Source organism: Anastrepha ludens, chromosome 2, assembly GCF_028408465.1.
Source record: "Anastrepha ludens isolate Willacy chromosome 2, idAnaLude1.1, whole genome shotgun sequence".
NCBI classification, from domain to species: Eukaryota; Metazoa; Arthropoda; class Insecta; order Diptera; family Tephritidae; genus Anastrepha; species Anastrepha ludens.
This window is the reverse complement of record NC_071498.1, coordinates 17,995,274-18,009,674: the sequence shown is the minus strand read 5'-3', so window position 1 is coordinate 18,009,674 and position 14,401 is coordinate 17,995,274. Positions and strand designations below refer to the sequence as shown.

General features: G+C 37.0%; 1 protein-coding gene across 1 annotated transcript in view; it reads left to right on the top strand.

Moving 5' to 3' along the window:
• The first annotated feature begins 9,775 nt into the window (after positions 1-9,775).
• The window catches only part of LOC128864216 (uncharacterized), a 63,423-nt gene continuing 58,797 nt past the window's right edge, over positions 9,776-14,401 (top strand). Inside the window, exon 1 of the mRNA XM_054103780.1 lies at positions 9,776-9,956. The gene's annotated coding sequence lies outside the window, so the exon portion shown is untranslated. The remainder of the gene's footprint in view (positions 9,957-14,401) is intronic.

Genomic DNA, 14,401 nt, shown 5'->3' with positions numbered 1-14,401 from the left:
CCCGTCTTGTTTATTTTGGACTACACCTTGTAATTCGATATTTTGGGCAGGTTGAATTTTTCAGCTCACTGAAAAGAAAGCTCGTAAATGAAAATGTTACATGTAAGCTGATGCAAAAAAATATCAAACTTTGATAAAAATATCGAATTATAGCACATCAAAAGTAGTGTTTTAAAGGTGCCAAATAAAGGGTGGTTAAATTTCAAGGGCCGATGTTGAATGTGAACCACACCTAAACGTCAACGACCGTTGGACTTCTTTCTTTGGGGTTATTTGAAAGAAAAAGTGTACGTCGATAAGCCAGCAACAATTCAAGAGCTAAAGAATGAGATAATTCGGCATATTAACGGCATAGAACCTCAATTATGCCTCAGCGTCATCGAAAATTTGGACGATCGGATGGAGGTGTGCCGCCGAGGCCACGGCCGCCATTTGGCCGATATTTTGTTTTGTGCGTAATTGAGTCATACCAATATTATCATAATAAAGAGAAATGACAATAATTTCCTAAAAAAATTATATTTTATTCATTGAAGAAATTGAAGCTTAACCACCCTTTATAAAAAACAGTCCTCGTATTTTGCATTTAAGAGTGTGTGTTTAAGAGAGCAGTATTCTTGCCAAGTTGGACTACCCTCAGTATTGTAACTCCAAATGTCTTCCTGATCCCTCTTGCCTTCCCTCCTTTTCAAATAATTTGTGTAAAATTATCTAAGATTTGTTTTTTATTAATAAGGTTTACATATTTCACTAATTATGTTCTGACATTCCCCATCTAAATGGTTATGTGTCTTAACTAAAAATTTGTATACATGAAAATATAAATTTATATTTACAATATATAACGGGTGTTTTCTAAATCTGTTGGATTTATGGATATTCCTTACTTCATTCGAGTAAAAATGTGTAAACGCATGTACTTATATATATTTACGTATGTGCAACCAAATTTTTACTTAACTGTCGAATACATGGAAATTTCGCAAACTATTCTATAAGCATATTTTTTTAAAGCGTAAAATGAACTATGCGCCCGGAATAGACTAAAATGCCTTAGGAAGAAATAGTTGATGTTGATTTTACTACTTAGCTTTATGATACCCGAGCGCTCAAACTATTCCTTGCATTGTGAATTTTGCACTACGCCAAGTTTTCACATAAATTGTAATATATTGTATTAGCATATTTAAAAAACTTTTCCAACAACCCTTGGCTATTAAACAGTAAACAACAACTTAAGTGAGCGAGAAACGCAATATTTCCCGGACAAAAGCAACTGCCTGCCCCTCTGCTCAACACTTTGCTACGCCAACTTATTCCGATGTAAGTATATATATATGTGGATGTGATTAGAAGATTCGAAGCAGTAAGAAAAAATGTACCAGATGCAATATGAAAATTGTATAATCCAAAACATTATTTCTTTGCTATAATTATGAAAGCATTTTCTTCGCATCTTCATACGCTGCAGCAAGTGAAATATGGAGTGTTTGGTTGTCTCTGATACTAAATAAGTTCACTTTTGCTGATTTTGGTATTAATCTTATCATTCAATCAATCATTATTTGTGTATTAATCACAAAATAACTAACTCGCAGGCTATGCTTGCATTTACAGGAAAAAACTCTTCTATTTTCTGAGACCCACATACACTTAAAATGCTACTGCGGCCTTTTTTCGGTCTTAGTTAAAATATTAGAAAGAATGCTACTATTTTCTGGGTAGATGGCTGTAGTGATCGATATCTGGGAAAGTATCGATCAAACAATTTAAAGTTTATGCTCGTTGTCCAAGTAACATTTCACACTAAAAAAATCGTTGCAGTTATTTGTTTCTTCCATTCCGTTGTGAGTTACAGGGTGTCAACAAAGAGAAAAGTCGGTACATTTTACAGTTTGATAAAGGCGAAAATGCAAGGCAGGCCACTGTGAATGGTGTTTATGTCGCCGATACTGTACGGCAAATTGCGTGCACTTTTGGTTTCACCGATTCCGTTCAGGCATTTTTGATGTTAAAGAAAATGTCCGTAATGTCGGAAATATCGATAAAATCACAAACATAATCGAAGTTGACGTGCATGTTAAAAGGTGTAGCATCGCCCCGAAACCAAAGATCGTCCATAAAACAATTTTAAACCATTTGGAAACCGGCCTCGGTAGTCTAGCATAAATGCACTAGCTTCCCATCCCAGAGGTTGTGGGTTTGAATCCCACGTAAAGCACGGCCCTCGCACTTTTCCAAACTAACCTACTTTCCTAGTTTCTAAATAAAAAACAAAAATTTCATTCCTCAACCCAAAAAAACCTTATCCTTTCCATCCTTACTCCCGAACTATAGTCAGCGCATTATTTGCATTGCGGCTGCTAGAACAAGCAAAACACAAAGAAAATGACACAGTTACACATTGCATCAGTGGCGCCAGCAAGAGAAGCGGGCAATCACGGTAATAGCGAAGACACACCAATATTTAGCGAAGTCCTCAACCGTCTGTGCGATCCTTCTGGCAAAAAAATGTGAAACACAGATGACGCTCTAAGCAGTAAGAGGCCGTTATTCCTAAGCAACGTCAGGTGGACATTCCCACTATTTAGGGCTGCCAGAAAGCAAAATAGATTAACGAAACCAACGCAAGACAGAGTCTTGTCGAAGTCCTATGCTCCCGAGTGGAGTGAACAAGGGGAAAAAAACCATTTGGCCAAAATAAACAATAAAAATAATGGATTTCTTTTTTCCCGAACATGTTAACAAAACAAAAAACAAGATCATATTAGGTTCATAAAATCAGTCAATAAAATGTCCATTACCTGCAGTAACCTCTTCCATCCGGGTCCGGAAACGATTGCATGCCCGAATCAAATACTCCTCATTCATATTAATCATAACGGTATTACTTGCAGCCTTCCGAGAAGAAATGATGTTGTGAGAATGCTTTGTTTTGCGATCCACGACGCCCACGTAATAGTCCGGGATACCAAGGTCTGGGGAGTGAGGCGGTCATAAGTTCAGTGTTATGTGCACGAGCAGAGTATTACTGAAAGATGACGGACGGACTATCACCACGTACACTATCAATCCAGGTTTTCACTACTGTCTCCAGAACCTCGACATATGCAGCAGAATTCCTCGAAATTTTTGAGTGAAGTGAAGAAGTGAGGTGCCATGTCCAACATGTCCTTTGTTGCTCACAACACCTAAAATCATAGCAGTGGCTAAAAACTTTGTGTGCACGACAACAGGAACCTCTATAGGATTGAGATCTAGCCATCTGTTATTCTGTACATTTCTGCCATTGGTCCTTTGGTTTTGGTTAAAATTTCTTTCGTCAGAAATGTAGGCCAAGAACCCTGAGTTGGATGTACATCATAATAATAAGCCCACGGTGACATATTGAGCGGTCGTTTGGGCATCGAACGCTACTCTCTCGACAGTGTGGACAGCGCTAACTAAGCTTCAGCGCTTAGCATGCGCATGGGCGACGCGGACCTGCCCTACAGCTGCAATGGCTGCAATGGAGGTGATGCTTGAGCTGACATCGCTTCATATAGTTATTCAACAATCAGCCAAGCGTATCCTGCCGAATATTACCAGGGAAGGCTTTGGGACAGAAAAATGATGCCATCTATAAACATGGAAGTGGTGAGGCTGCAGCTCCCACTTACCCAGCTACCCAGAGATGATCAGTAAGTCATCAAATTAGAAAAGAAGTTCAGAATGGAACTGGGCGATAAGTTAAACAGGAGTAGACCTGCATTTGAAAGGAAACTTTAGGAGTGTACCCTGCACTGGTACACAGATGGCTCGATCTTACGGCCACACAACCAAACGTTTGGTGCCGATGGTTAGTTTTCCAAGCATCTTCCAAGCGATAATATATAGATGTATTAATTTATTTTTCACAAAACTCTTAAAAAACTATTTACAATATTTTTAAACTTCATTTAAATGAACATACGACAATGGCTTTAAAAATCGTCTGTCGAATCATGATTCAATAATTAAAGGTTTGCTCAGTAAACAGCTTTCTCGTTCTCTCTTGACAAATCGGCTCCCTTAGCAAGAAACTGTGTTGCTAACTCAAGAGCTTGTAAGTAAAAGTGGAGCAAAAGTAAAATTTGTAGAACAAACATAACCGTTGGCATCATTGCTATTTGATTTCTTCGAATTCGCTGACATTTGAATTTCTGAATTCGTGAATTTGAGTAAGTTTTTAGTAAATACATATTATTCAATAAATAAATTATAATTTTACATTCATTAGGTTATTTCCGTGCTAATTTGAGCCTTCTACTGTGCCTGCTTGCGAATGAAGCTGTTTTTAATCGTTTTCCTGCGTCATACAAACACAAACACGTAAGTTCAAACTAATGGCCAATAGACTTTGAAATTATATAAAGAGTGAACCTTTTCGTTTACAGATTTCCAACTGCCCGTCTACAGAGCCACTTATTCCGTGCTTAACAGTGTTAAGTGAATCTGTTTGTAACCGTTTTCCTGTCAGAGTGCAGCACAACCGTTTTGCAAGTGCGACATACAAACAAACACGTAAGTTCAAACTAATGGCCAATAGACTTTGAAATTATATAAAGAGTGAAACTTTTCGTTTACAGGTTTCCAACTGCCCATCTACAGAGCCACTCGTTCTTAAAGCCCATATCCTAATTGGTATGTACATATGTATGTATATAAATTTTGCGTTACTTTTTTTTTGTCGGGAATATAGTATGTTGTCTGTTTTCTTTAGCGTAAAAGTTATATAGTTTTATTTTATATATAATATTTAATATTTAAATAATGATAAAATTAGATTTAGTAAATTGATGATAATTTAAGTTACAAGTTAATCAATAAAGCAAACAGAAAACAATAACCGATGTTCTTTTAAATTTTATTGTACATGTCAAAAAATAAAACAACCGGGGCATATTATTTGCCTGCGCTGGATTATTTAAGTTTACGTATGGAGTTTACTTTAGTTTCAATGTTTTATGGTGAACACAAACTTTGCTCCGGTTGTTGTGTAATTTGAGTGCAATGATTATACATGAGTACTTGGTAGTTAGAAAAGTAAAGAAGCTGATTAAGTTTTGTTACTTATTTAGTAAATCAAATATGCCAAAAGCCAGTTGCAAATTGTGCCATAATACATGGGCAAAAGAAAATATCAGTATGTTCCATGTTCCGCAAGACGCAATAAAAAGAAAAAAATGGTCCGAGTCCTGCGGTGTCGAATTGCAGCCTGCTTCAAAACTTTGCTCGCTACATTTTACTGCAGAGGATTTTGTATCTGGGGCGAATCGGAAACGGTTGAAGTTATCTGAAGATGCTTTACCCATTGCTGTTGAAAGTATTTGCAATTGGAATGAATTAAATAATAATTCTTCCAAATTCGTGGATGTTTCAACGATAAGTTATGAACAAAAGTACATTTATCATTATGTAATTAATTACAGTCCGCAACACTGTAAGTTTTGCTGCTCGTGGTAACGTCGAATCAGATGAAACCGAATGGCTTCGTCTGAGTGATACATCAGTCGAGAGCCTGAAAAGATTTCTTTCTGATGATGAGATGTTATTGGAGGAATTCTCGTTTTGCAGCGAGGTAGCATTTCCTAACGAGTTTCAACAGGGAGAAAAGTTGGATAGTCTCCACGAGGACGCCATTGAATATGTTGCCGGCTTCATCATAAGAAAGCTGGGACTGACAGAGCACATTTCCAATGAGCCTACCAACGAATTAAACATTTAAACAAATCGTTGCGTAATAAAAGGCATTTTTAAAAAATCCTTTACATACAGTACAGTCTGTTTTCAAGTAGGTAGTAACATACGAAAAATTTTTACTTGGGTATCAAAACTATAAATTTACGTAGGTAAAACGTAGTCTAGTATGGCGTAAGTATGTTAAAGTGTGTTTTTAGTCAATTAAATTTATGATGAATCTGCTTCTTCTATGAAATAATTTATTATGACCCTATTTGCCTATCGCACCGCAGTCGGTACTTCGTTACCGGACCAACGCGGAGTTATGTCCCAACATGTATGGGTAATGTTAATGCTCTCGTAATCACAACAACAAAATTCAATTCAAAATTGAATTGAATTATTGGACTTATTTTAACTATTTTGTGTTCTAGTTCTCATTAGACAAATTCTGCTAAAAACTCCTATTTGCACCATATATTTGCTTATACACTACATATGTACATATGTATGGTTTATGAAATTAAATTTACTTTGTGCATGAACAATGAATTTTAAAATAATTTATTTACGTTCAAATATTAATTTTAAATTATGTTTTAAACCGTTTGCAGCTTATTTCCATTTAAATAAAAAAGTACGTTTTTGCTACTATTATCATCAAGAGCGATTTAATTTTTCCCCCTTTCTCACCCTTCTTAAATGCAACCTTTTGTAAGGGAGTGTCAAAATTCGAATGTCACAAGTGAGCAAACCTTTAATAATTGAATCATGCTGTCGAATAAATTTGATAGATTTTTATTTACAAAAGTATTCATATATATAATAATAAATTGTCTGTATTTTAAAGCACCAGTAAAAAATATATTTATTACTTTTTTCCATTGAAAATCATTTACACCATTTAGAGCTTGAACTCTGTCGGTATTACTAAGGAAAGTCTTACCAAAAAAAGTGCAGCGGTATTGTTTTAATATTGGGCAGCACCCAAGAAAACGTTGAACTGTTTCTTTCCCATTGAAGTTATCTACATTAAGAGATATTAGACTTTACTTCTGGTTTTAAAAAGCCGTGCAATTTTACATTTTTCTATGCCATCTTTAAAATAACTTTGACCCACACTGTGCTCCAGTTCTTTATATTCTTTCCGTATTTCTTAGTGCGCTATTCCACATTTGACAAGACTCAGCCTTGCGTTGGTTTCGTTACTCTGTTTTGAGTAGTTGATTAGCCAGCCGCTACCAGTCCTAAATAATAGGAATGCCCACCTGTAATTGCTTAGGATCAACGTCTTCTTACTGCTTGGACCCGCCATCTGTGTCTAACATTTTTTTGGCAGAAGGATCGCACAGATGGTTGAGGACTTCGCTAAATTTCGTGTGTCTGCGCTATTACCGCGGTCGCCCGCTTCCTCTTGCTGACGCCACTAATGCAATGTGTAACTGTGTCTTTTTTTTGTTTTTTGTTTGTTTTAGCAGCCACAATGCAAATAATGTGCTGACTTTTTATGCGGGAGTAAGGATGGAAACTGGCATAGACGTCAACAGCCTAATAAGATTCCTAAACCGCACAGATTGGATATAGTCTTGCTGTAAGTAACTGTTAAACAAGTTGGTAACGAGGATGTTATGAATCACCACTCTAACCAACCAAAGGATGGAAAGGTCAAGTTTGTGGGGTTGGGGAATGGAATTGGAGGAACTTTTTTTTTTGTTTTTTGTTTAGAAACAGGGAAAGTAGGTAAATTTGGAAAAGTGCGGGGAGCGTGCTTTACGTGGGATTCGAACCCACCAACCTCTGGGATGGCAGGCTAGACTGCCGAGACCGTGAGTTGATAGAATAGAAGTGCTATACAATTTAAAAATATTTCGCTTTTTTTGCCCACTTGCTTTTTTCTAACACCGTTTCGTCCCATTTCAAATTGTAAGCCAATCCAATTTGATTTAAAACCTTAACCTAGAAAATATTCCTTTTCAAAACTATTTACGTTAGGAGACATGGGAGTATCAAGGCTTCATATGCAAATATTGTTTTTGGGTATAATTTGAGTGTAATGCCAGCGTGTAAATGTGAGCCACTATAAATATTTGGACAACTGCTCTCTTAATTCACCTACGTATTTCGCTGAAGAAATGCGCATAGCAACGGTAGCTAACAGTAACAAATAAAATCAAAATACATATATTCATATTTACCAATACAAAGTCACATATAAGTATTTTCACAATTCAAAAACTAAGTTTTCCAAATTCTTGGACACTAAAATTGGTAGCAGAAAGTATTTTCATGGCAGAGAGTTTATTGGCAAATTTATCAAAAACAACATTTTAAATGTTTTGACATCTGCTTACAATAAGCCCGTTGAAATCAGATCAGCAGTAATAAAAATTCACCCTCGTGCGCTTCTAATTGCAAAATTAAGGTTGCTTTCTACTGCATTTACTTTTTATTGTCTTTTTGTTCACACAATTCAATTAATAAAGAAACAAACCAGAATAGAGACTCTATGTATAAGAACATACATACAAATTTATACGACTTCTAAGAGTTCCATTAATCTTTTCTTCCTCTATGGACAGAGGTCCTAATTCCTACAAATCACTCAAACTGTGCGCCTTCAGTTAAAGTAACTACACCCAAACTACATATCAATTGAGTGCCAAGCATCTATCAAAATGCATAAATTTGTAAATTGTGGGCGTAAAAACATTATAAGAATATAAAATTTATAATTGTATCGTTACAACTCAAATGGAGCTAAGATTTTAATAGCACCCATAGCTCTTTTTATGCACAAAGCACTTACATACTTAAAATCGTTGTCAACATGCATACATATGCACATAGGCGACAGCAAATCTTCTTCAACCAAATGTATGAGCGATTTTTGACAGTCCTTATTAATGTCGCAGCCGCCATAAAACAAGAATTGCGCGCTGATGAAGCGTTAAATATGCGAAGAGAAATGACGAAAGTCTTGCTGACAGCAACGTAATTAAAAACTCGCCACAATATTGGCGTTTTTTGCGTTGCAAAGAGTGAAGCGCTGTCACTAGTCTGGCTGGACGCCGGGGCGTATGCGAAACATTGTAGCGCTACAGCTCAGTGCGGCAGGGCTTAAGAGAGGAAAGGTTAATTGTGCATAAAAATGAAAGTTAAGCGCATTGAGTTGTTCGTCGAGCTGGTGTGGACTGATTGGGCTGGCATGGGTAGCGAGAACAAATTAAATTTTTTAATAATAAATTAAACAAAACGAGTTGCACACACACATGCACATACATACAGACATATATTACATATATACACACATGATGGATGCCTGTACATATGCGCTCAGGTGAGCAACTTGGGCGCTAGATAATCGAAAATGTCAATTCGCATCAATCGCACAACGCTTTGGTAAAATTATTTCCATATGCCAGGGATTTAATTGTTTCTGAGGCGCTTAATAGTAATAAAAAATAAACTTACTTTTAATTGCTTTTCACCGCCTTTTAACGTTTATTTCAACTCATTTGGCTATCCACTCACTGGCACAAATACAAATTAAATTCCAGTACGCGCCTTACCAACCCCTACCCCTCCACAAGGCGCATTCTTCTTAGTGGCTTCTGTAAGCAGGCTATTTCAATAAACAGGAAAAAGCAAAAAGATTACCTGCGTAAAGTTTTTTCAAATTGGAATTCCACTGCATTGTGTTACTGTTGCATGCAACAGTCTGCCGGAGTCACCAATTTATCTCCTAACCATGTTGGTTAATGAATCTTTGTGAGCAGCATGGGACGGATGTACGCATGCTCACGTAGGGCAGCAGCCAACAGTTGTAGCGGTACGACTAAGCGACCAATGCCAATAACACCAGCCCCGCACCCACACAAACGCATGCACACTGCCGTTGCTTGCGTATAGCGAGACGAAGCGAAGCAACACGATTCCCTACTATCGAGCCGCTCGGCTACCTTCGCGCTGGTCTCGCCCGCTAGCACAGCCGTTGTTGTCACACGTTTTATGGAATATAAAAACCAGCAACAGTCCGCAAGTTGTCCTGAGTTGCTCATACGCCGTCAGCCTGTTGCTTTGGTCGCATCCATTAGCAGCATTTTACTTGAATCATTGAAATTACCACGCAAGGCAACGCAACGCAACGCAAAGCCAAATAACGTAAAGCATTTTCCGTGTCGCGAAATCAAATAAAGTACAGTAAATCCGCTCGTCAGACGCGCAACGCCTAATTGAATCGCATTGCATAGTTTTAGGTAATTCATTCAATTTGTGTTTGCAAGTATAACTGAGTTGTCACGAGTGCACCTAACTGTGTGTGAGTGTGTGTGTGTGCATGTGCTATATTACGGTAGAAAATTCGAACATCGAAGTTTCCTTAATCCTTGGATACTGCACAATTCAAATTTAAATTGATTGGAGTCGTAGTAAATTTGCTACGTTGCAACCAACCGCACGCGTTTGTCACGTACCGCCGATGCGTTCATCACGTGCGTGTAGGCTGTGTACACAAATTGCGAAACAAATAACGGCTAACACCATTCAATTCAAATTTATTGTGCTGCCAAAATGAAATAATAAATAAATTATAAAAAAACATCAACGTTTTGCTTTTGCTAACCGCCGCAGTGAAATTGGACATTGCTCTGTGTCAGCGTTGCAGCAAAGCTGAAAAATTAAATGTAATAAATACATTAAATGTTATAAATACATATATTAACACACACATATACATATCCTGTGTTGAAATTCATACTGTTGTGTGTTGACTAGTGAAATATCCACTCGCTGTGAGCTGAGCAAGCAAGCCGCGCTTTTCTCATAGACGCCGCATTAACTAAACTCAAAACTTCTTTTGGATTAAGCAGAACAGCACCAACGAACGGGGTAGGTATACTTCTAGGGGTTGGAAAATATGTAGATATTTAGTTTGAAAACTTTTTTACGCGAGATGTCATTGCTTTAAAGCCAAAGTAGACACAAAGGGAAATGCAAAGTTAACTACTCTTTAAACAAGCGAACAAGAAAACTTGCGCTTCTTAAAGCAACCGAAAAGTGGACCTTGCTAAGAACTTTACACACACTTGTACCCTAAGGCACTTAGCTTATTTGCCCTTAAATCAACTCACAAATATTAATCTTAAAAGGTTGTGTGGTATCAAGTATCAGACAAGGCACCTAATGAATTAATTCTCCTTTAATAGACAATAAATAGAGGCGGCCAATTGGAAGACTGCTTTGTGTTGACAGTGCACAGTTGGGCATGCAAATCTCGTGTATGCACAAACAATACAGTAAATGCTTTTATTAAATTAAAAATCCTAAGCCCTTAAGCAAGAACGCTAACTGTTGCGAGCAAGCAGGTGAAGCAGGTGTCTCACATACAGACACACATAGCGGATTTTTAAGAAGCGTCTAGGCAATTTTTTAAGCAATATCACGTCACTCAAGATTTGCATTTCTAGCAGGCTGCAGCTCACGAATAAGCAGCCTGTGGAATTAATCAAAAATTACCATCGAACTTCTGTTTACAATTTTCGGTCGGAGTAATCGTTCTACCAGACAGGCTCTGCATGCAGATGCAAATAAATTCGAGCTAAAATTTTCACTTTGCCATGTTTCTATGGCAGTGAGACAATCGAGATGCACATAATCGAAAAATAGTTATGGAAATTTAAGGGGACAGATAACAGTAAACGGCCATATTTTCCCTGATTTTCATTAAAATTATTTAAAATGAAGAAATCAATTTTTTTTTTCAAAATTGGCATACAGTTTATGTATACATTAAAATAAAAAAAATTTTTTTTGAATCATTTAAAATGGCGGATGTACACTCAATTCATCCAGGAAGGTCGCAACGGGGCTTCTCAATCGGCGGGCATTGTAGCATCGGCGTCAGTGACCTGAATACAAAAAACCAAAAATTTGTTTGTTTATTAATGTCATAATTTCTATATTATATGAATTAAAAACAAATGGAAAAAAATTCGCAGCATAAAATGCTTAAAAAAAATTAATTTTAGGGCGAATTTTCCTATTATTTTTGCTCGAAAAAATTATTTTTTCGAAAAATGTTCTAAAACTTTAAATTCACAAAGAAAGCAATATCGTAAAAAAGATGTGTGTACGCCAATTAAAAAAATATAGTTTTGAGAAAAACGCGTCTGAAGTTTGAATACAACGTATCTATACCTCTCCCAGCGTTCGAACGCAAGCAATAGAGTCGTCACGGTTGACGATCTATAATATAAGAAATATTTAAATTTACGTTTTGAAAACTTTTTGACATATTCTTAATGGATTATACTACTGTGGGCAAAAAGTAAGGTCAATTTATTTGTCAAACTTCGCGGAATTAATAACATCTGGGCCACTCTTAATAACATCTGGGCCAACTTTCATGTGAATGTCATTACCAGTAATATATTTACGCTTGTGTTTACCAAACGACCAAGAGTGCATTTTTCGATTTTTACAATGTCTGATTTGATTGAGCAGAGAAGTGCCATCAAATTTTGTTTGCGAAATGAAATTTCGGCTGCGGAAACGTTTATAATGTTGCAGAAGGCATTTGGTGATTCGACCATGTCGCAGAAAAATGTTTATAAGTGGTACAAAGACTTCAAAGAGGGTCGAGAACGTGTTGATGACTTGGAGTGCTCCGGATGACCATCGACGTCAACAGATGGCCAACACGTCAATAAAGTGAAGGAGTTAGTGCTCAAAAATCCTCGGTTGACTGTTAAAGACCTTACTGATATGATCGGAATATCAGAAAGATCTGTGAAAACCATTTTGAAAGACCATTTGGGCCTACGAAAGGTCAAATCTCGTTTGGTACCGAAAACTCTCAATTTCTTGGAAAAAAGTCGTCGCGTTGATGTGTGTGAAACAATGCTTTCAGACTATCAGGACAAGCTCAAATGCATCATTACGAGAGATGAGACTTGGATTTATGCTTACGACCCTGAAACAACCGACCAATCAAGCGAATATCGTGCTAAAGGCGAGGCCAGACCGAAAAGAGCACGTCAAAGTCGTTCAAAAATAAAGGTCATGATGACAGTTTTTTTCGATTTTCGTGGTGTGGTGCACTATGAATTCCTTCCACCTGGCCAAACTATTAATAAGGAATATTATTTGAGCGTTATGCGTCATTTACGTGAAGCAATTCGTCTAAAAAGACCAGAATTATGAGACAACAACTCTGGGTTTTTGCATCACGATAATGCACAGTCTCACACTGCACTCGTTCTTCGTGACCATTTCGCCAAAAATTCCACGCATATCGTTCCGGAACCACCATATTCGCCTGATTTGGCTCCATGTGACTTCTGGCTATTCCCAAAACTCAAGAGACCACTCCGGGGAACGCGTTTCGAGTCGATTGAGGAGATAAAAGCTGAATCGAAGAAGGTGCTGATGGCTATACCGGAAATGGACTATTTGGCATGTTTCCGGGATTGGAAAAGTCGTTGGCATAAGTGTATTTTATCGAGAGGGGATTATTTTGAAGGGGATGAAAGTGATTTACAAGAATAAATAAAGATTTTTCATTTTACAGCCAAATTCTCCCTACTTTTTGCCCACAGTAGTATATATTAACATTTTATGAAAAAAAAATTTTTTTTTCGAAATTTTATAGGTATCTGTGCCCTTAAAAGCGCTTGAACTTAAAATGAATGGAATCAGTCAGTTCCGCAAACTTTGGTTTGTTTCAGTTATCATTGTGACGGCTAATGCATAAATATCTTGGCCCGCACTAACAAGTCATGAAATTAACTCGAGAAAAGGCACCTCTTGATAATTTGAGGCGCCCAAAATTCTTAAATTTGGCTATGCAAAAGTTGTGTTATGCCGCTATTGAACCACCTTTTACAAATACATACTCATATATTTTAATATTTGGTATTTGAACGACTTGGTCTGATTTGTTTGCATTCACTTTGCAACTGAAAGTGTGTCAGTTCATAGACAAAGCTTCCAATTGTATAGTTTAATTTTAAACCAGACCCCCCCCAAGTGTATTTCTGCCATGAAAATTATTCTATTCTAATAAAACCCAGCTACTTTTATAGGATGCCATTTTATAGAGTATTTTATTTGTAGACACTAAGCTGAACATCACAAATATGAGAATCAGCTTCGAATAAATTTTAAGCCCTAATTCTATTATTCCTCATTTTAAGTAGTAGCACTGATGCTTTTGAGCCAATACCACACTTTGAAATATCATACTTTTTGGGTAGTGATTTATTAAGAAGCAAAAGCTTATCGTTTATTCCGTTTGTTAGACAAAAATAGGGCAAAATAGACGCGTTTATAATATTACGTTAGGTTAGTTTAGTTTAGCCAGATTGCTTGTCTAAGACAAGATACTCGGTGGCCCTAATTCGCATTGTGATACCTGCATTTGATTTTCATCCCCTAACTAAGTAGCTTAAGCCATTTAGATCTTTTTAATAAGGTAACCAGTCCCTCCAGTGAGACATTTTGCAAATTTCCCAGGTCTTCAAAGAAATAATCGCCAAGATATTTCACACGACTGCTTTGAAGTCCAGGACATTCACAGAAGAGCTGTTGTAGCAACACAATTTCTTCTTCATCTTTACAACTTCTGCAAGTAGTCATTGGCAGTTACACCCACTCAACTGGCTAGGGTGCCAATAGCGCAGTGAACCATTATAACAACTATGCG